This window comes from Dufourea novaeangliae, unplaced genomic scaffold (assembly GCF_001272555.1).
Source record: "Dufourea novaeangliae isolate 0120121106 unplaced genomic scaffold, ASM127255v1 scaffold76, whole genome shotgun sequence".
Taxonomy (NCBI): Eukaryota; Metazoa; Arthropoda; class Insecta; order Hymenoptera; family Halictidae; genus Dufourea; species Dufourea novaeangliae.
This window is the reverse complement of record NW_015373950.1, coordinates 327086-350775: the sequence shown is the minus strand read 5'-3', so window position 1 is coordinate 350775 and position 23690 is coordinate 327086. Positions and strand designations below refer to the sequence as shown.

General features: G+C 35.0%; 1 long non-coding RNA gene across 1 annotated transcript in view; it reads right to left on the bottom strand.

The window, feature by feature from the left end:
• Positions 1 to 23690, bottom strand: part of LOC107186177 — a 366568-nt gene that overhangs the window by 58049 nt on the left and 284829 nt on the right. The window lies entirely within an intron of this gene.

The following is a 23690-nucleotide window of genomic DNA, read 5'->3' as shown; positions in this document are numbered from 1 at the left end:
AACATGATGTTGAAATTTTTCAAAAAATCGTAATTTTTTACTTTTTGCGCAAGTTCCTTTTTATCTTTTACAATTATTGCAGCTAAAGAATCGTATAACTGAGCGTAACGTCGGCATAATGCGGCCACCGGTGTGAATGCCAACCACATTGCTGTTTGGTAGTTGAAAAGATACGACAGTAATTAACGCGCGAGCGCGCGCGCTGGCGTGGACGCAGTATTGTCCCATATTTTGACACATTCCGGGCGAGTCTGGTGCCAGGTTTTTGCAGTTTTTCCTTAAAAGGTATTCTGGCCAAATGGCAGGGATATTAACATAAAACGTCGTTACGCCCCTCTGTGTCAAAATTTCCATTCCGGAAGGGAAATTGAAATAGCTTCGATAGAAACACAATGAAAATACTGCGCGAGAGTACACTTTGAAAATATTCTTATTGTACTTATGTTTAATTTCTATACTTAAAATTCATACTGATTTTTTATTATTCTTAAGGGGAGCGTGACAGGCAAGAGAGATCAACAATATCCTCAATACTAACTGTGAGAGTTAAATAACAAAATATTTCCATTTCATGAAATTTCCAACATCGCCACATACATGTTTTATATTTAAATACAACTAACACATTTTGCACATTTAATTACGGTTAAAGTTCGAAATGCTGATTTGTGATTTACGTCAGTATCAACTATGATTAATACACTTCTAATTTGGATGCATCAAATTGAGAAATTATACGTAGCTTCTTTTGAAAAAAAAAAAAAGGACCGTATTGTCTTCAGTGGAATAGATCGAACAACCCAGACGAAAGTATCCGCCCGAAATAAACGTGAATTTTATACAAACTTATTTATAATAAATTAATACTTTGTTCGTCACCTCCACGATTTTATTATAAGTTATGAACTGTTATGTATAGATTGAGCTAGTTACTTTATATTTTCAGCTTCCAGACATATTATGACAATACGTTTTCAAATAAACCGTGCATAAGCTTTCGGTGAATTCTATCGAAATCTAAAGTATAATTCAATTAATGTTTATACTGATATAATTTATAATCATTAAGTCAGATTTTTAAAACTTATTAAATCTGTAAAATACATTATACATATGCAGTGAGTGGATTCCATCCCTCAGTAACTATACGTCCAATTACAAGTTTGTTCAGGTTTCACTAAAATTTCGTATTTCCTCGATATGTCGTCATTATACTTTTACAAGTGTTTTTCACTTTCCAATAATTTCGCACAATGTCTCTGCGCGAAACATTCATTAAAAGGACAAACTATCAAATACACTTTCGGCAACAATTTTTGGTAAAACGAAACGTGTTAATGGCAGTGTACAATCTCCATCGCGAAGTCATTATTGTTCCACCGGAAGTAGAACACGTTTGGCAAGCTCTGTGGTCGGTATTCCATTATTTCGGCAGAAAACCGGGTACGTAACACGATAACGACAACCATATAAGACAACGAATAAACAGACAAACAGATAGTGATTCAGAGATCAATATAACGGACAACGACGTAAGGAATTCTCGTCGGAGATTTTTGGTTAAGTTCATACTCGGAGCAAATACGTTTCCAGGGAGGAATAGAGCGGTCGCGAATATCGGAATTCACAATGTACACGTATAGCTGGGTGAACCAAAGTAACCGCGAGAGTGCTTTGAAATGGGTTGCGGGGAACAAGGTACAGTTCTACGATATCAGAATATACGACCGAGTAACGGCGTAAAGTACCTGCCATGGTGAAAAGAAGTCTATGCATTTGGATCCAATTTTATGTTCAACACTTCTGCCCTTAAATTCTTCGCGAGATAAAAACTTCATATTGTAGATCGATTTTGCGACTCCCGGTTTCTTCGAAGATCCATTCCTCGGATTTTCATAAGCTTGGGTTGTCAGGTTAGTTTCTTAACAAAATTAAGGAAACATTTACAATAAGGGAGCCAACTCCGATTTCGAGGATTTTTCAACATGTTGTCAAGGTCATTATCCTGAGTAGAGTTGTGAAGGTTTTAGTTAGGGGTCGTTGTTTATTAAAATATTATTAACAAAAACATTTCTTCGAAACAATTTATTTAGCTTTGTTTATTCATTTAAATACATTTTCCGTTACTGGGTATATGTCGGCCATTATTTCGAAAAAACTATATAATCTTTCATCAAAATCAAAACAACTACATATCTCAAATCAACCCTGAATTACTTTTTTTCGGACTGACTCTAACGAACTCCGATCAGTACAATGCTTCAGAGTTGCTTAGATACGGTTCAAGCAAAAAGTCATTCAGAGTTGGTTAGAGACAGTTCAAGAGAAAGGTGCCATTCTTCTCTTAATAATTTTTCAATAAGCAACATTCGATAACTGAAACTTTCCGAAGGTCACTCAGGAGGGTAATCTTGACAACATATGTCAAAGTCCAGGTCATAGGTCATCAATACTACATACTAAAGTACGATACTAAATATACTAAACTAACTATACTCTTTTTGATAATAACTTTTTTACTAACGACGACCCCCAACTAAAGCTTCCACTATACTATTCAGTACGATGACTTTGACAACATTTTAAAAAGTCAATGAAATCGGAGGAGGATCCTTTACTGTAAATATTTACCAAAAATTTTTGTTATTCTTAGACTGAGAATTAAATGCATTTATATTATAGAAGTAGGGTAAGTTTACAGAGTATTGCCTACTCATATTCAAATCGTTGTTAATCGAAGGGTATTTGACATTTTTGTATCTGATTAGTCGCGGATGGAAAAGAAATTATTTGTGTTTCATGTACGACAGGTTAGAACTGCTAGAGTCTACAAATTTTCACTGGTGATAGGAAAAAAAACTATGATTGCGGAAAAGTGCACATAATATCGCGTACCTGAGAAATATTTATTAACCCATTGACGACCGCGCGTTTTAATAAAACAAATTATAAATAAACTATTTCCAAATGTATAATAACGGGAAATTTAAACTTAATTAAGTCAAATTATTATTTTTCCTAAACAACCTATACAACTCAAAAGAAGATTGATATTTATGCATATTCTAGTATCTTAAAGACTGAAATCACAAATTTATATTTCGATGTAAACCAATCTAACAAAACAAAAAGAGCAGTAAATTAGAAATAAATGAACTACTTGTCTAAATTACTTTCTCATTGAAATAGAAATATTATTACTTATTTCATTTCGAGTTGTAACAATTATTTATATTTAAGTTTACAAATAGAGTTTATTATATACAAACTACGTCGTTGTTTAAAGTGTTAATACGAGGAATGTTCATCGGCTTCTTTACTCATTTAACGTGTTAAACGTTGCGGGGGTCGTCCCCACGGATCGTCGATGGAATACCCGACACGACCGAAGCGATCCCTGGGGATGTCTAACAGCTGAAAATAAGCAATTTAAAAAATGTGGCAGCTGTAGACGAAGCTTCTTCCCGACAACCATAACCACGTCAATTCAGAAATAACATTAAATACAGTATCGCTGAAAATTATTCTAACGCCAGGATTGGTTTAGAGAAGCAAAAAGAATTTTCTATACATTACACTACTGGTCGTTTCCTTCTTCTTGATGATATTTCACACACTGTTCTTCGAAATCTTTAATTTATTTGCAATATCACCGATCGAATAGCCTTCACCACGAAGAACACGCACAATGGAGAACACGTTTTATAATTGAATTCACTACAACTTTCGGTATTTTCAATACGTGATGAGCGGATGTTGTTTCGCCAAGGGACGAACAAGAAATGATTAAATGGAAGGTGAACTTCGTATTTATAAGACTCATGGTAGAAACATGGTCCTAAAGAAACAATAACACAGAAAACATTTATCTGGTACATCATGGTTAGCGAGTACGAAATTAACAGACAAACCCAAATTGTTCATGCATAGTAATCAAAAGACGGTTTATGAGCTGGCAAAAAATATGGGCTCCGTTCCCTAAATGATACATACCATCGGCTAAGGGTCATAAATTGTATACCCGAGTCGAAACATTGTCACGAACTCCAAAAGTCGTATCGTTGGAATAATTCTGAGAGATACTGTATGTATTTTTGAAGACGTGTGCATTATATTTGACCGAGTCAAAGAGCAAACACAAACTGTATTTTTGAATCAGAGTTAAACATTTTTAGACGAACCTTTAAATAATTGTTTAAGAAATAATTGTTTGTTATTTGAACAAATCTAAATGAATTATTTAGTTACTTGTTACTTATAAATGTGGCTGTAATTATTATTTTTTAGTACTTGCTTGTCATCGATCGATGAACGAACAATTTGTATTTATTCAGTCACTATCATACTATTTGTAACAATGATTAAAAACAATAATGCTATTTATTTTAGAATACAGAAAATATGGGAGAACCAAAAATGGTTTGTTATTTGTTTCGTACTTCACTTTAAATGAAAACTAATCCTCCACTTCCGAATAAAAAATTATAAATAAAGTAATGAAATAAATGTTAAATGAAAATTTTATCAGCACTGTTCTGGACATGCTAGTAACCGATTATTAGAAGTGGATATTGTAAAGAATATTCTAACTCCCAAACCAAAGTTAATCTTCATCATTCAAAGATGTTTACTATCCGTGCAATGGGATGTGAGACAGTTCATTTATTTGCAATTATTGAAGCCGAATGTAACGATACATTCTATACGTGTACTACGACAGTATTAAAATTTGTTTGGAATTAAACTGTATGAAGCAAAAAAATGGCTAAGTGTCATTCTTTCTAAATATTGCAAAACTTTATCCATAAATCGAAATTATTTATAACCGAAGTAAGAACCCGGTAATGCTACGCAATACCGTATATTAATATTGTTGACCAAACTTTTGACTCTCCGACAGTTCATAACTAGGGGTGTGTCTGTACTCGAATTTCAAGTCAAATAATGATTGGTCGGCCGAACCGAGTGAAGCGTTTTTGAAAAAAATGCGACCTACTTGAAAAACTCAAACGGCTCGTGAGACTTTGATTTACTTGAAAATGAATTTTCAGCTCGAAAATTTTCGAATTACTCGAATATATTCGAACAGATCTTTAACTGTCGAATTACTCGTAAATATTCGAATTGCTCGAATTACTCGAATATTTAGACAGAAAGTAAATATACTATCAAATACTAATGTAACTGTAAGGAAGAAAAATATAAGATTCTAATTTAATGTGTCTGCTTTACTTTCTATCCTGGAAATTATTTTTTTTCCTTAGTTACATTAGTATTTAATAGTAAGTAGATAAATATACATATATTTTATTATGCTACCATAAAAACTAAGTATGTTTCAAGTGATTCAATTTATCGAATGCTGAAATCAGCCAGTAAATTTATGGATATGTCTGACTGTTTCAGTGGTTCTACTGATTACTTTAAGAAATCCTTACATAGAACACTAAGAACTGTTTAATTTAAGTTAACGATTCATTAAAAATTCTCTATTGCGATTAATTTCATACTGTATACATACTATGTTCCTGTAGCTGTTTCTAATTTTATTTTCATTAAATTGTTATGTATGTATAATGGATTTATAACCGTTTAATAACTAAATAAAGAAACATTTTACGATTCTTCCTCATCTCTTGCGGTTTCGAAAAGTCTCGAGTCTCGGTTTCGGTTATATCACTTGTTCCCCCCTCGGCGACATACATATACCATCGAACGTACAAACGCGGTGAACAATAGGCCAAGTTGGACGGGATAGGTTTTCAGAAGTTCCCCTATAACAGCCAAGTATTCGGTATAAATATTTGACGAACGTTCGTTATACCGGGCAAGTTCTATTTGAGCTCGAACGCGACACGTTCCGTCCTCCGCCGTGGGACAGAACGCGCGGTGGAACGGAGGGAGGGACCACCTTCCAACGGGAACGGAAATTTCCATTTGAGAATATCATGGTTCTTACTACATATTTGAGTATTTGAGCAGACGGAGACTGTTCGAGACTTTCGGGATAATGTTTGATCGTTACACCGGCGACGGAATATTTTCCAGGATAAATCGTGAATTCCAACAGTGGAAAACCCGTCCGCGGATGTTATGCTGAAAATGATGAGAATGTCTGGTCTATCGATGATAAAATGACCGTAACAAATAAATGGGAACACAGTGGTGGCTCCCATATTCGAAGTGACATAAGTGTTCGGATAAAGGAATTTTCGGAATAATAGAACAATCATTTTTCTGATACTGAACTTCATTTACAAGAAAAGATTGACAGTTCGTTCAAATATTTTTGGATCCTATAGCTTTATGGCTGTGGAGATACAGAAACTTTTTCAACATTGAATTAACTGTGTAGAATTTGATCGAACAGAAGAAAGATGACATCGTATGTAAACGGTATTATATTTGCAACAGGAAAAGGCATATATTGCTAAGAGACCTTCTGTTCGGATAACAGAATGTTTGGATGTTAGGGTATTCGGATACTATACTGTATCTTATCCTATAATATTATAGTATACATACATCTCATCCAAATATAGTGATGGGGCTTACTGGTAATACAGCTCGCGATTTACCACAGCTCGTTAGTAAATTAATATCGCGGAGCTCGGTAGAAGATGGTGTGATGATGTATGTTAATATGGTGTGATTCAATAATTTAACACCACGTTGTAACCAGACCTAAGCAAATTTGACTTGAAATGAAAATACGAATAAACTACTTGAAATAATTTATTTCGGAACTTTATTTCCGATACTGCTGTTTGAAAATAAAAATATCGATTCATTTGAAATAATAGCAATTTCAAATAATAAATTGCTTTGTTATTTTTGTATTTCATATTTGGAAAAAGAAATAATACTCAAAATAATATGCAACAAAAGGATTTCATTTTAAGAAATTTTTACAGGAATTTGCTTTAAGCAGAACTTGCCCTTCAAAAAGCTCATCCGTGAGAGATTTTTTCTTGAGTCCATCTAACACTATCCCGAAAGGAAATAATCGTTCCATTGGTGTGGAAGATGGAAGAGGGGTGTTACTCTTCAGAAAACTGTCACTAAACCAAACACCAACCTAGTCACTTGATACAATTTCGAAGAACAATTTCACAAGTATTTCTAAGAATTATTTCAAATGATTCAGTAATAAAATAACATGTTATTTGAAATAATACTTGAAATAATATCATTTCAGAAGTGCTCATGTCTGGTTGTAACAGACTTAAACTTTAACATAAACGTAACTGTAACACTGTGCTGTATCTGTATGTGCGTACTAGTTGTGCTTGTTCTGACTGATTGACGTGGTCTTATTCACGGTTGAATGTGTACTGTCTGGTGGTTGTATGCGTAGTCGCTTGTTACAACGGATCGACTTGTGATTGGTTGAAAATTGAGGATTTTGGTTGGTGTATGTAGTGGAAGAAGTGGTAGTATGAGTTGGAAGGGGTAGGGTTTGGTGTATGTATTGTTTCTGGGATTTCTGGAAATCAGAGTCGAATGTTTCGAACGTGATGTGTGGCTGTCCAAGAATCCCCCGTTTAAGACTACAGGGAATTTTAACTATATTGTTATGGTCGGGGCTGTATTCTATATCATATATAAAATTATATACGTCATATATCGTGCTGGTGCGCCGACATACGCAACGTGGTGGGAGAGCGAATTTGCGTATTCGAAAGCACGTGTGAAGAGAAAGTGCCTCCGGAGGCAATATGTTTAGTGGCAATATAGTAAGAGTCCACTGTATTCACTAACCACAACGACAGTCCAAGATCGTTGCGATCATCGCGTGGTCGCAAAATTATTTGATATATCTTCGAAAAATAAAATCCATTAATTAATTAATTTTTTCGTTTATGTATATACTGCACTGAAAATCACTGGAAATCTCAGAAAATGCACTGTTGTATATGAAAGCCATTTGTTTTATGAAAAATTACAAAAATTACCATTCTGGCTTCTTTTTTTGGTAAATTCAGTTCTTGTTGGTTGTTCTCTATTGTGAATCGTTCGAAATTTCACAAAATTGCGCTGTTACAGCCGAAAGATATATTTATGAAACATTATTGAACAGTCACTTTAATTTCTTGATGGATAATTCCAGCGTTCAAACTGCAAACTTATCAACGTTTGTGATAATATTACGAAAGAAAAACAATTTCAATGAGTATATACATACAATTCTGTAAGCAATGAAACAACAAGTCGTTTAGAAATAAATAGTTCAACAGACGATTACTGATTTCTGACACGGTAAATTCCACGTTAAACTGTATCTACAAAGCGGACAGCTTCTATGCAGAACTCCGTAACCCCATTTCAATAGAATTCTCGCAACCCGTAACTACCTAAAACTTTCGATCAACGTTGATTAATGGTATAGAAGACCATTTATACGAGTCTTCGATTATTCCGACACCGGGCTACTGTGCTCAAACCACTAACTTCATTTGGTATTATCTGATAAATATGAAAGCGAAGCTCTACTATTTCGATCCTGTTTTGCCTTGAAATCTTTCACTCGTGGAGTTTAATCAATAATCACATTATTCGAGAAAACCGGTAATCATAACACAGCTGTTCGATAACAAGAGAAAAAAAAATAAAGGTCCTACTTTGGCCCACTTTGGTCGATATGTACCCTCGCGTGCAAACTCGGCTATCGCTAGGGGACAAAGTGGCATAGAAGAAACGTCTCCCAGCACTTACTACATTTATCTCAAGTACGGAAATAAATGTTAAACCGAATATTAATTTGGCATAAATTTCAGTAACTCCTAAAATTAAATGATAGGAGGCCTTTCGCCTACCTCACATTTTCTCCTAGCGGAAGCCGAGTTTGTTCGTCGGCGTATAGCTATAATTTTTATGTGATCTGCACGATCGAGAAGAATTCCTTCGAATATCTACAATAATACAGTCGGCGAAACGTGATCCGTTCGAACGGTACGAAATTACATGATACGAACCAAATAACACGTTTCGAATAGCAAGAAAAATTCTGGTTATATCTACTTTCTGAATCTACCGCACACATCTATTCTTGGATGAAATTTCACAGAATAATATCGTTTTCCACTCAGAAGACGCTATGAAAGTCAGTAATCTGTGGTGTAGATCGCAACATGGAACATTGTTAAATCACTTTATTACTACTAAATTATTACATTACTACATACATTATGTACTTTATTTTTATTTGAAATTCAGAAATGAATTAAAAAATTTAAGTCTGGTTCGTGGAACGTTTTATATATGTAAAACATATGAGGATAAATGAAGAAATACGCGAAATGTATACAGTCACGTTCATAACTATTACGACAGTTATCGAAAATGCAGTAAATATTACAAGGCATTACCAATTTGCCGAAAGCCTAAAATAAATATTGTTCAGGGTATATTAAAGCCCGACAGACAACGCTTATGGTACTATAAAGTAATAACCGTAGCCCAAAATTTATAAGCTTTACAAAACGTCAGACTTTCTTTATACAGACCACGTGTCCTACTACTTATTAGCGATAGTGTACGCTGAATGCATAACGATTGTAATATACGTTTAGAAAACAGTGGTAGTACGGTAATAAATTACAAATTGAATCGATACTTTTCAATGGGATACACGTACGTAACTATTTATAATCAGACCTGGGCAGTTGTCAAATAATATTATTATCTATGAAATATCATTTCAAACAACATGTTATTTTATTTCATAATAATTTCCATGTCTGTGATGACGTCTGAAATAACACGTTACTTTATTTTCTAATCATTGGAAATAATTGTTAGAAATAATTGTGAAATTGTTCGTCGAAATTGTAGGTGCTGCTTAAAGCAATTTGCTGTAAAGATTTCTTAAAATAAAATCTTTTTGTTCCATATTATCTTGAGCATTATTTCTTTTGCCAAATTGGAAATATAAAAATAACAAATATTTTTATTTTCAAACGATAATATTTTTATTTTCAAACGACAGTATTGAAAATAAGGTTCCAAAATATATTATATCAAATAACTATTTCTTATTTTTAAGTTCAAATAAAATTTGCCCAGATCTGCTTATAATAACGATTACGAATTAAGTGACATTGAAAAAGTCGTTTTATAGCGCTATGACGTTTCTATTTAATGAATATTCTATTTACGACAATATCACTTTTGCGTGAGCATGATTATTACTGTATACTCTGCTTCCTCCATTGCCACGACCAATGTTTCTGTTTGTCTTCTGCATTAGAATAAAGCAATCGAAATTGCGTTAAATTGTAAAACGACCCAATAAATTTTTATAGACAAGAATCTTATCGTTGATTCGAGTCCATTACCGACAGATACGTCACATGTATCTAAACACAGCGACCCCTTCCACAGATCATCGTAACATGGACAAGAATGTTCTTCTTTTTTCTTCGTAACGTCCCCTGGGAGACAGGATTCGGATGGACAACTTCGTTCGAAGATGTGTATGTATCCTTCGAGAGTTTTCCCCCTCGAACGTGAAAAAAAAACCGTTAAGACAACGGGTCTCGGGGACCCTTACACGGAATAAGAATACGATCGTAAATTGCCGTAACGATCGTCCTTACGACGGCTGGATGATTCGTCGTTTCGCGAAGGGTCCAAGGAAGCACAGCGAATTGGCTCCGGTTCAAGCTGAAACTCGAAACCGACGCGGCGAAAAATGCACGTGAGACCGACGCCGACAATCGTTGGTAAACGCTTTTACTTGGTTCGGAAGAATGAGCACGACGACTTTCGGGATGAAAATCAAGGATCCCTTTTTCCGCTGTCTGGGATCGTCTCTCTAGTCAGGCGAATAATTAGAGGAACGCGTCTCTGTCGGCAGTCCAAAATAATTACATAATCGAATATAATTTACAATCATGGACCGAATGTCTCGAAAAATGGTGATTCTACGTGAAAAAATAAGACTATAATATAGAGGGTGTTGTTATGGCTGAGCGTTCTTTCGATTCGAATGTTGAAGGGGGTTAGCAGAGTTGCACATGACAGTGTTAATAAAAATGTGAGATAATTTCATATGGTGGATTGTACATGCCAAACTAATTGTGAAACTAAAATCAAGAATGACGAAATTGTATGCGAGGCTTCGCTTTCGAGTTACAGTAAATCCTCGATGAGTGTTCGAACACTCGGCATTGAACATGAAATAATTCAGAAACTATATGCGGCTGAAAGAAATATCTTTGGCTTCAGAATTTCAAGAATGTGATAGTCTTCGTTAAAAAGTTAGCGTTACACCTGAGAACCTCCCTTTGTCAGTGTCGAGGATCCTTCGAACACTCATCGAGGATTTACTGTATTAATTGTTGAAAATATGGCGAATCGCGCGTAAAATACGTTTGGACGTGAAACAATAAAATATGTCGAAAATGCTCCTTTTTGGACCTTACAATTATGCCACAATTATAATACAAAGCCTAATCTTCAAACGTTTTGGTTAAAATGAACGGTTAAATGTTAGCTATTAAGTAACCACGTGATACTAAAGTTTAAACTAAAATTAATTTCGTTTCACGGCGCTTCAGGTTTGACATCTTGGCGAACCAAATGCAATTCGGCACGGTGCACCTCAGCTCGGCCTACCTCCATTTATGATAGACTCTTCCTCACCTTACGCGTCACCTGCCCGGAACGTGTCTACATAACCTGCGCGTCATCGTGCTTCCCGCCCCTATTCGACACAAAGGGGGTTTGGTTAGACTTTGGACCAACCAATCACAAAATTTTCTTCCGTTGCTCGCGAGCGAACAGAAATCTAATCATCGATAAGTTTTAGCTTCTCGAGGAATATAAAACCCGGATTTAAACATATGGTAAAGATAGAAGTCAAAGAGTAGTCGAGTGGAGTAAGTAGGTTGATGAATGAGTGGGTAAAAGTTACGTTTAAGGAATGCAGCTCCAATGACCTTGACCTTAACATATGTTGTTAAGGACACTCTACTGAGTAAATCCCAAGAAGTTTTAGTCATGGCTCATTTTTTATTAAAAAGTAATTAGCAGAAAAAGTTTTGTATCGTACTTTATTAGTGTTGATAAATAAAATGACCGATGACCTTAATATATGTTGTCAAGGTCACCCTCCAGATTGACCTTCAGAAAGTATCAGTTCTCAAATGTATATTAAAAAGTTGTTAAGAAAACAATAATACCTTTTTCTTCAACTATCTCCAACCAGAGTTAGGCATGATTTTATTCGAATAATAGATAGTGAAAAGCATGAGTTTAAAAACGTCATCCTGACCTTTGAACAATTAATGAAATGAAGTAATTGTTTGCCAATTGTCTATTCCTTCAAGAAGCAGTATTGTTTCAGTCGAAAAATTGGAATTTTCGTGTTTAAACAATTAAAAATGGCGAAGTACTTTTTTAATGTTTTATACGTTATTCAAAACTCTTTATCTAGATAATGATTGTGCCGATCTCTGTGTCCAACCAACTCCGAATGACTTTCTTTTTTCTTGAAACTGTGTATAAGCTACTCAGAAGCATTGTACTGATCGGAGATGGTTAGAGTAACTGTTGTATCTTGCAAATTTGTTTTGGTAACAACTTTTTCTATAAAACACGATCGATGGCTAAAACTTTTTGAGGGTTACTTAAAAGAGTGCCCTTTACAATATATGTCAGGGGCTGCATCCCCTAAACGTAACTTTTACGGAATCAGTCAATCAGATCGTTGAGTCAAGTCCCTAAGTGCGATCATTTCGATCTCCGAAAACATAGATCATCGAGGTTATTCAATTCGATCAAATAACATGTTCCATGTACAACATATCAGTTTCTCCAACCGAATATTTCAAGTATCATTGCACTCAACGTTTTGTGAATATTCAGTGTAAACATCTGCAACTGATCGAATATTTAATAAACTATCTTTAACTGTAGAATTGGTTGTGTTTCATTAAATTGAATGTACAATCGTACACCGACAATCGGTCTTACAATCTGATATATTCGTCGAGAATCCCAGTGTTACTGTACATCGTATAACATTAACAGTTAGCTTCACAAACTATGCGAGCATCTCATTATTTTTTACACGATATCTAGTCTAAAGACCTTCGAAATCATATAAGAACCGGTTCGTTTGCAACAATGAATTAAAAAACCACAATTATACGAAGTTTTGATCGGAACTGATCGATGCACGAATACATTCTTTGCATAACCAGTGTAAGTAAAGTCATCCCAACGATTTAATTTTCGTGATCGTAAGATTTCTGATCTTCTCTGAAATGATTTGTGTTCGCCTATACGAATCAAAGTAACTTAACGAAATCGTAAATTCTTCTCTTTCACGGGGAAATAAAAAATGGAAAAAGGGTGAACATATTTCTACCCTACGACCGACAACTTCGGGCTTTAGGGGGGAAGTTTATCATTATAGACCTATAATTTCAACTTTATAGGTATTCGGGAGTGACGCATGCGCACGCGCGCGCGACCCTGGCAAACAGGAAGTGGAATCAAAACCCTACTCTTTTACCCGCGATAAGTTTTATCTTAATCGTGAACTTCGGTGGGAGGAGTCAGGGAAACCACTTTGCAGCGTCAAAGTTTTAGCTTAACCGCACGCACATTCGAGGAACACGACAGGATAACGTGCTCGTAAACGGCGCTAATGTCTTTATCGATCTGTCGGGGATCCTCCGTGGACGACAGAAAGCCAACGAAAGCTGATCAGCTCACTGATGGAGATTTATATTTTAACATTATACGTGTAGCAGGTGAAAAAAATCTCTGTTCACTATACTTGCAATATTTTAATCCTCTATACTAATAAAATAGATTTAGATTATTTTCAATTGTCTATCTATTTGGTACATGTAATTTATATAGAACAAGGTGGTACAATATGGAACAAACTGTTCCTTCCGAAACTACGTTTGACATTTATCCGAAACAGTAGTAGCAATAACTATTAGGTTCGTATTGCTTATTCGTCATACTAGCGTCTGCATCATTAACTGTTTAAAAAATTCAAATGAAAACTTTTCATAAGATAATGTTTAATAAATGATTAAACTATTTTTATTGCCAAATGTAAAACTGTATCTATACGATGGTGGGTAGTAATAAGATTAATAATAAAAATGGCAGGATTAGTTTTTGACAATGTCTTTCCTTTGTTGAGGGTTATTTGAATCACTCTGAAAATGGCGTTGGTGGTAATATGGAATGGTAATAATGATGTGGGGAGACATTCCAGGACGTCAAAATCTGGAGAAGTTTCGGTTCAGTGCGAATCATGTCAGGATTGGGCTCATATTTTGTGCAGTGGTTATGAAACTGAACTATATTGCAACTTCTGTTCACAATGAATATGAATACAATTTAATTCAGTTTTTCCTCATTCCTTAGAAAATGTACTTCGTATTTCAATTTTGTAAAGTGTTTCTTTTTTGAAGAGTTTCTTTCTTTAAAAAAATCTTTACACTTGAAGAACAAAAGTTGTTCAATTAATAAAATTGAACGATTTTATTTCGTATCCTAAGAACTAGTAATACATGACACGAGATATGTTGGCTAACAGTACTGATAATTGTTGATCCGATGGGTACATTGTAAATTATTTTCATTAAAACAAAACAGTGGTCCATATTACCCCCTGTCCCTCTACTATACTAAATTTGGTTTCAATCCGACGTGCAGTTTGCCGATAAATTTATTTCAGTATTAAACTTATCAAAATCATGGTTAAAAAAGTCTTTGTACAATATCTAAAAATTTCGCAGAATGATTATAAACAAGGATCAATGAATGCTCCAAAGGAAAATTCAACTTAGTTTCCCTCTTGCAAGCAAGTTGAGACATTAGACGACACAAAACAAAACCAATGCGTGTGCAAAACATACTAAAATGAAGATTTTAATGAAGTTTTACTCTTATAAGTAGCATTATTACGAACATACCAAAACTCCCAGTACAGGAAATAAAATTGTATCAAATTTTAATTTTTATACATCTATTTATATATTTCAAATTATGAATTTCGATAAACTTCCGTAGTCTTGTAATAACCATATCTGCTGTTAAATAGTTAACGAATAATCTGTAAAGACGTCGATAAAGTGCGCTTAGAGGGAGAGAAATCGAAACTACCTGTTCAATCATTTTATTGGCTATGTTATTCATAATACTGCATCAAGATCCATGAATTTTTGTCTCTGAACTTTCATGTTCTCCTATCAGTTCAAATATAAGTCATACAATACCTGATTATGCGTATCGACTTATTTTACGAATGCGTTCTACCTTGGCCACGATTTACGGGGCTATTTAGCTGGAAGGTACATCGTGCATAAATAACCAAAGGTAGTACGAAATTTCATGATAAAACGTTGTCTCTCATTGCGCTGCAGTAACTTCGTAAAGATAGATAGGGCTCCCGTGACGAATGTCCCGAGCGTACAGTGACGTAATCAGTGACACATGTTCTACAAATATCACTTTAAAAAACGCTCCTTTTTTTGTAACTATCCACGAAAAGAGTGACGGCGAGGGTCATACGCGTGTTACTTTTTTCTTTTTTTTTAAACACTGTACCACAGTGCGATAGCAAATTTTAGGCAAACGAAAGGTAAATTCTGATTCGTAAACTTTGCGTGGCAAACGGTGCCTGTAACGTGACGGGAAAAAGTAAGAGAATTATTGCACCGAGACACTACGGTTGAAAATATTCTGAAATAAAAAAAAAATGAAATTAGATACATAACGTTGTAACTCTGAGTTACGATTGTTCTTACGCGTCTCCGATATTACGGACCTTTTGTTCGAATCCATTGAATATTCACCTCTTACGTGTATTTCTCGTTGATATATTTATATAACAAGGTACAAATTGTTGATATATATTTGTTAATAATCAATTGTTACTACTTCTACCGAAGAGTTTCATTTGAATCGAATAATGAATTAAAACGTGTAAAAGAATCGCAAACAGAACCTCGTCAATGTCCTCGAACAGGACCTGCTGTCCATAGTTTTGATCTTACGTAACGGTAATCTCGAAAATCCACCGGACAAATCTAATTAACGAATTATGTAATGAGACTGTTCTTAAGCTTCTCCTTCCGAACGTGCCCTGTCCATCTTGAGGGTAAAGCATAATAAATTAAAAGAAAGAAAAAAATCGGAATACGTCTGAAAGGGACATTACTGAAATTAATTGGTAGTCCCCACCGTCCTGACACGGTTCGTTGCTTCGCGGAAACGAAACCGGGGTTTAATAGATAGTTATACACCGCAGATTGGCTCGGGTTCAAGTCGAATCTCGAACGACTCCAAAATGTGTGCTTGAGATCACGGGAACCGTCATCGCGAACTGGAGTATTCCCTCCCTATAATCTCGCTTCGTCGATCTCCCTATAACCGCAACGCTATTCTCATCCTTGCAAGGGAAACCCACGAACCGTGGTCCGAGTTTCTAGATTAGCTTTTTCCTGAAATGCAACGGAGATCATCGCTGGCGAGCTTGAGAAAGTAGCAACGAGCAAACTCGTCCTGTTTTGCGAGGAATAAATTGCTACAGAATGCGAAATTTTCACTCCGTGAACGTCAACTTTACAAACTGAACTCTTTATATTGAACCAATATTTTGTCTTTGTTAAAGAATGATTTTTCAGTTTATTCTCTCCACTCTTATTTTACTTTCATTAACATGTTACGTACGAAGACACTCTCGTGACCTCTTAACCCTATCGGGAGTTGGAATGCATCCGACCAGATTACGTAATTGCCCACGGGGTGTTATGGCGTGGCCAGATTTTCTTGGAAAGCAGTTTCCGTTAAGAACAGGCGTGTCCTCCACTACTTTCAGACTTGATTTTCGGGATATAAAAAGGGACGCGTACAGCTCATCCGCGGGTAATATTCATATCAGAAGTCTAGCTAGTGAGATCGGGTATTAAAGTCCTTGTCAAGCGTTTCTAAAAGTAAGCTAAACTCTGCATAATAACTCTCCTCATTTCTCAGTGCGTGAAAACCGAGAACATTGGAATTAGCTTCCGCGACTACACTTTACAGTACTTCTAAACTCTGCATAATAACTCTCCTCATTTCTCAGTGCGTGAAAACCGAGAACATTGGAATTAGTTTACAGTACCATTTGTAAAACCTTCACTTTATTGAATATACTTTTATGCGTTCATATATTTATAATTCAGTGTTGCTCATTTCAACTCTAGAATAACATCTAAATTCCCAGGTAGAAGCGAACCCACAAAGGCACACTTTTACCGCTCGAAGTGTACCGAATTCTTAAAAGTTACGAGGCCCATACTAACAATCCTAGTGGCTCCCTGAGATGAAATAGGCTCGGGTTCGTCCACGAAAATCTTTCTTAGTGACTCCCTGTGATGAAATAGGCACAGGTTCGTCCACGTAACAAAACTCTAAAAAACCAAACTCGCCATTTCCTCGGCTCTCGCAGCCGTTTAGCCCTGGCTCGTAACAAACACTAGAATTACTAGCATTAAATGTATGCTATGTTAAATTGTGTAATATATAATGCTGTTTCGTCGCGACTCCTCAGTCGAATACCTTGATCTTTCGCGACTTCACACGATGATTGAATTATTATCGTGTGAGGGGTATTAGAGATTAAAATTTCTAATACTAATAATTCAGTGTAATAATAGCTGACAATGTGCAAATAACTGAAGACAAATATACAATACTATGTAGTTGTCAACGGTATGGCAGTTGTAATCGATCTGAAGACCAAACGTCTCCAACTGGGGATGCAGGGCGTAGACATATATGTATAGACGGAGCATAAGGTACCACTTTAGGCGAGGGGATCGTAGGATTGGAGGGGAAAAGACAGCGGTCGTTAGATATACGTCGGTTAGCTTCGGATGCATTCGGCTCGATTCGGCTCGTTATTAATGGTTGGTGGGCTGTGTGCCGTACTATTATTCGATGCTTTATACTATTTATTAATTTTGTTAAATAGATTTATTTATATAAACTACATGACATACGGAATTTTTAACGTACAATCAATATATTCTTTTCATCTCTCGTAGCATACATGTATGTAACGTAATTGTATACCCGAATAGCACCGAAAAGGAACGAAGTTACCCGATTTATAACTAACCACCCCCTTACCGCGAATCTTACTCCCCCGCTCAGTTCATGCTGCGTCTATACATATACAGGGTGTTTCGTTTAATTGGAAACGGTAGAATATCTCACGAAGGATTAAAGTTATCAAAAAAATGTTCATACAAAAGTTGTTTGGTACAAAGGGGGACATTACGTGGTATAAATAATTTTTCTGTAAGTGTAGTAATGGGGGAGATATCAAAGTCAAGTTAATTTTTTTAAATGGAACCCTGTATTTTTTTTATTTATATTATGATAGTGTTTGTTGAGACGAATACAATGAACTGCCACATGGCTAACATAAACACTATTATAATATGTATGTATCGCCTTTTTACTAAGCAGGACGAATCAGTAATAAAATATTTGTGCATACTTTTATTTTTGTTCAAGCACCTGACATACTTCTGAATAACAACATAAAAATAAATATAGTAAAATATAATAAAAACGTGAAGAACATAAGATTCCTCCATACCTGGAACATTTGACATATCATCTAATTTCCGACAATTTCTAATTTTCTCCAATAAAAAAGAATATCAGAATATTTTATAGTATTTTACAGAAATAGTGGCGTGTATGAGACAGGGTTTAATAAAAAAATAAATAAATAAAATGAAATGTGAAAAAACGACAGGTTCTGCAGTGCACGGCCCGATTATTTGCGTTTCAAGTTGAAATTTTCGCATCTGTAGCAACTCACTTCCTGAGAACGGGCTGAGGTTGCTCGTTGTTACTTTATGAGGTTGTTCGAGATATCCTCCCTGCATCTCAGAGAGAGCTAATAAAAAAACTCGGACTACAGTTCGTAGATTCTCTTTATTAGTCTTGCGAAAGATGGGAGAAAATAGGTTAATAATGGGTGAAAAAGAAGGAACAAGAGGGAAGATAGGACATCAAGGAACGAAACGATCATAGGATACTTCCCTCTATAATTACAAGCTCAGCTATGCTATGTGTATTTATAGACGGAGAATACTGTACAGTAATGTCTCGTTGAGTGCGACATACTCGGGTGCACTTCGGAGCGTTCATGGTAAGCCGGAAAGGTTTTCAGCCCCCCATATTGCTTGTGACAGCTGATATGTACCGGTGAATAATAATGAAGAAGATTAAGTTAAAGGACTCGAAGAACAACGAACGATAACGTGTAAGTTAAAAATTACAATTTTATTAAAGTGAAAACGACGCACAAAACTTTAAACGAGTTCTTCTCCTAAACACTTTAAGATACTATCTATACTACTATCTATATACTATCTAAAACTTTACTACGAAACTACTAAATTCGAATTTTTTATTTCAAATGATTAATTTTCAATTAGTGGTAGTCATTACAAAGCGTTTCACGAAAAATGCACTTCGTGAATACTATGTATTATTGTTAGATAAAAAATTGCTGTTTTTTCGGCCTTTCGATCGATTATGCGGTCCCTTTAGTATAATCTGCAAGAGGTATTAATATTGGTTTTATTTTTTTCTAAATATGTTCCACCAATCCGACTCTCCTGCAACTTATGTAGATAGTAAACTAAATAATGACGCATTACTTCTGATTTTTTCGGTAGGTGTCACTCGAATGTTTGCAAAAACCATCCCAAAAAATTAATTCCTTTATTTCTACCCTTAATAATTGATTTACAATTTTGGAAAAAATATATCTTTTGGAGCTAAAAATTACCTACTATCTGCATTTTGAAACATTCAAATATCTTAACTAGTTGTTGAGAACAAAAAATGGTAACGTTTCGAGTTGTTATCCCCATATCACCCTTACGAGAGGGGATAGAGATTTAAAATTACTCACAGTTGTTTTTTAGGCAAAGAGCATTATATGGTAAACATAAATAATAAAATTGGTGCTGGGGCCGTTTTCGCATGCTTACCCGGCCAGACCCTTTGTTTTTTGCCTGAATCCGAGCCTTTGCTTAGCTTCTGTTTACTCTGTTTTGATTGGTGGCACAGGGGGATTCCGCCAGTGGTGGGAATAACTCGCGTCGCATTGATCGAGGAGTCACTGTATTTCTAATACAGATAACATATAACGGGAATGACTCACAATTCTTCTTTACGCAACAAAGATACGATAAATTTCGTTATCTTGATTACAGAAGCACGATACGTTTTTCGTTCGTTCATTTCCACCGTAAGTACTCGTTCCCGGGCGTCAGTCGATCGATTAATTTAATTCTACGGCGACGTTGAAATGGAAATTTCATTTTACATGAGCCACGATGTTAAGCGTGCAATCTCGACGCGAACCTACTACAATATGTAATGTAGCATGGCCGTAGAGAGCAAGGTTCGAACAAACAGGTGTTTCTTTTTAATTTACCGACATGAGCGCGATTCCGACATAATTATTATCATTGATGGTTCACAGACAAGCGTTTGCAAGCATTTAATTTGAGTGGAATAATATCATCGCGTGGATTCTTGTTAACATTGTGTTCTGAAGCGAAACACGAGCAATTTTGTTAGAAATTTTCTTCACATTATGAATTGTTTACGTCCGTGATGAACAATTGAAGTCAACATGTGTTCACCTGTGCTTTTCTCGCTGCTTTCCAAAACTGATTTAAAAGCTTCAACGCTCAATTTCGCGTCACAGTCTTGAAAATAGTCGCATTTCTATTATTGCTACATCATTATTCACATTTTCTAAAGATGCATAATACTTACATTATGAAACTTTTTTTTTTTAATGTAATTACTGGACTGCAGATTTTATGTAGTGAAAGCGTACGTGATTATTTAAAATTCAGTACTGTAAAGGATTTTATATGTAGGATTTAATGAAGTTTGCATTTTATCTGGGACTTGATAAAATTGTCAGAAAGTGGAACGTACCTGCTAGCTTTCAATTTCTCTAAATAAAACCACTTCCTCTAACAGAAAACATTCAACCAAACAGACGAAAATTATGTATTATAAATATGTACATATATATTAAGAAGAAAAACTACTGTCTATTCTGCACGAAAGGAATGGAACATAAGTGTGAACAATATCTTAATAAAATACTAAGCAAGTAATAAATATTTTCGTCTTTTTACTAAATATAATCTAATGTAAGATTCTCTAGAATGGCAAAATTACCAAAAAGCGATAAGTAGTATCGGAAAGTACTGAAACATGTTTAATTTCCTGCATAAAAAAGACCGTAACTGAAATTGTTAGAAAATTTCTTTGACGACCATAGACAATCGAACAATTTTATTAACCATTGTTTATTAGAACTTCATCGCACTGTTTACTTCACTATTACAGAGACCAATTTTTAGTATTGCTTGTTCAATCCAATACTTTTTGCTAGCAATACAAGTTGTGCAATATTTAGTCTTTAGTGACATCCTAATTTAAAAAAAAAATTATTCCTTATTCAATCAAATCCAAGTAACTAATTTACAATCATGTTATCTGTTATTTATAAATATAGTTTTCCTATTGTGAATGTACCTGCAATTACTATTTGGTAAATATTATTTATCACTTTAGTTAAAACAATCGAAATTATATACATATAACTAAGTCTAGCAATACAAGTTGTGCAATATTTAGTCTTTATTGACATCCTAATTTAAAAAAAAAATTATTTCTTATTCAATCAAATCCAAGTAACTTATTTACAATCATGTTATCTGTTATTTATAAATATAGCTTTCCTATTGTGAATGTACCTTCAATTACTATTTGGTAAATATTATTTATTACTTTAGTTAAAACAATCGAAATTATATATAACTAATGCAATGAAATTATTTGAAAATTCAAAAGAAATTGTAAAGAAACTACATAGTAAATAAGTAATTGAAAAATATAGAATGTAACTCCACCCTAAAAATTGCCACGAACTTTTTGAACAATCCAATAGATTTCTTCCATTTCCGTTCTAGACGATCGGGAATGCCAAAAATGTCGATTACCATTTGACGTGTTATCAACCAGTGCCCAATAAAGGATAAACTTTCTATCCTTATCGATCATGGTAACATCATTCGATATAATGTAACCAATTATCGACGGTCAATTAGGCGATTTCGAATTAGGGTTATGAGTTTTCTCTGGTTACGCTATTGTTACGTTAATAGCAAGTATGGTACTGCTGCGGTCCAATCGACACGGTTCATTTGCCTCATAAAGGAAGAACCAACGGTTGACGGGCAGTTATATACCGCAAATTGGCCCGTGTTCAAGTCGCGACCGAAACAATATGCCGGAAACACGCACGGGGGAGATCACCCAACGACACACGATGAACTTTCCCGCACGTTTCGCCGTCGATGCCTACGCAGAATCGAAAGCAGAATAGTTTCTATGGATTCAGCAAATCCGTTTCTAGTCCCCCCTTGTATTGGTAGTTTCATGGAGGACGCCATTTTCCGAATTTGACCAATCTCCTGTTTCCCTTGTCTTCGTCCGCTGATTTCTCGCCTCCCTTCTTTGCATACCTTTCGCTCATAACACGTACAATCTTATTTCTACATTTCGGATAGGAATAAAACTAGATACTTAGCATTGGATTTCGTATGGAAACGCACGATCGTGAACTGTACACAAGGTGTTTAAAAAAAAACGGTCTAAGAATATAGAAGCTTATAGTACTCACCGAGACGAGTAATAAAGTCTAACCAACACAGGTCTTAAAATCAATCATTTCGGTGTAAAATTAATTTTTATATTTACAAGCGTCATACGAATGTCAGGAATGAGTTTCTTTGCGGCATATTGAATGTAAACAGATAAATCGACTTAGAAATATATTGATTCGAGGCTTTATTACAACAGGCAACACGAGATACGGAAGAAATATTTGAAATCGATCTTTGATCCGCAGATATGAGTTTTGTATTGAAGTGAACGGAAGACATCTGTGATAAATGTTACAACAAACTATTGTATTTTTCTTCAGAAAGATTGATTATAGGACCTATGTTGATTAGACATTTTTTATTCTACTCAGGGAGTACTATGAGCATCGAAAACAGAGCTGCGCAACTGATTACAGTAGACTCACGTTAAAGTAGCGGTGCGGAGCTCTCGAGGCAGGTTTTTAGTACCGAGAAAACGGTACTTTAACGTGAGCTAATGGGCATGTAGGATCTCATGGCAGTTCGGTCGATCCACTAATTCAACGTTTCTCAAACTGTGGTACATATACCACTAATGGTACATTATGTTATTTTTGGTGGTACAATTTTTACACAAAATATTTTGAACCTTTTTGATGAAAAATATTACTTATTTATTTGAAAATAATAAATAATTAATATTAAACATGTTCAATGAAACAGGCTCATCCTTCGCATTAATCCTCACCAATAATAAATCTCCTTAATATTATCTCCTTGTATTATTACCCACCATTTACTATATTTTATTATGATGTAAAAGTTTCATTTACGAATATAATTAAATAAAATTAATTTAAAATGTTTTATTCTTTGATTATAAACACTCCATTCCTGATGTATTCATTTCTAATCGGGAAATGCTTTTATGGTGGTACATATATTTTTTGATTCTCATTTATGTGGTAC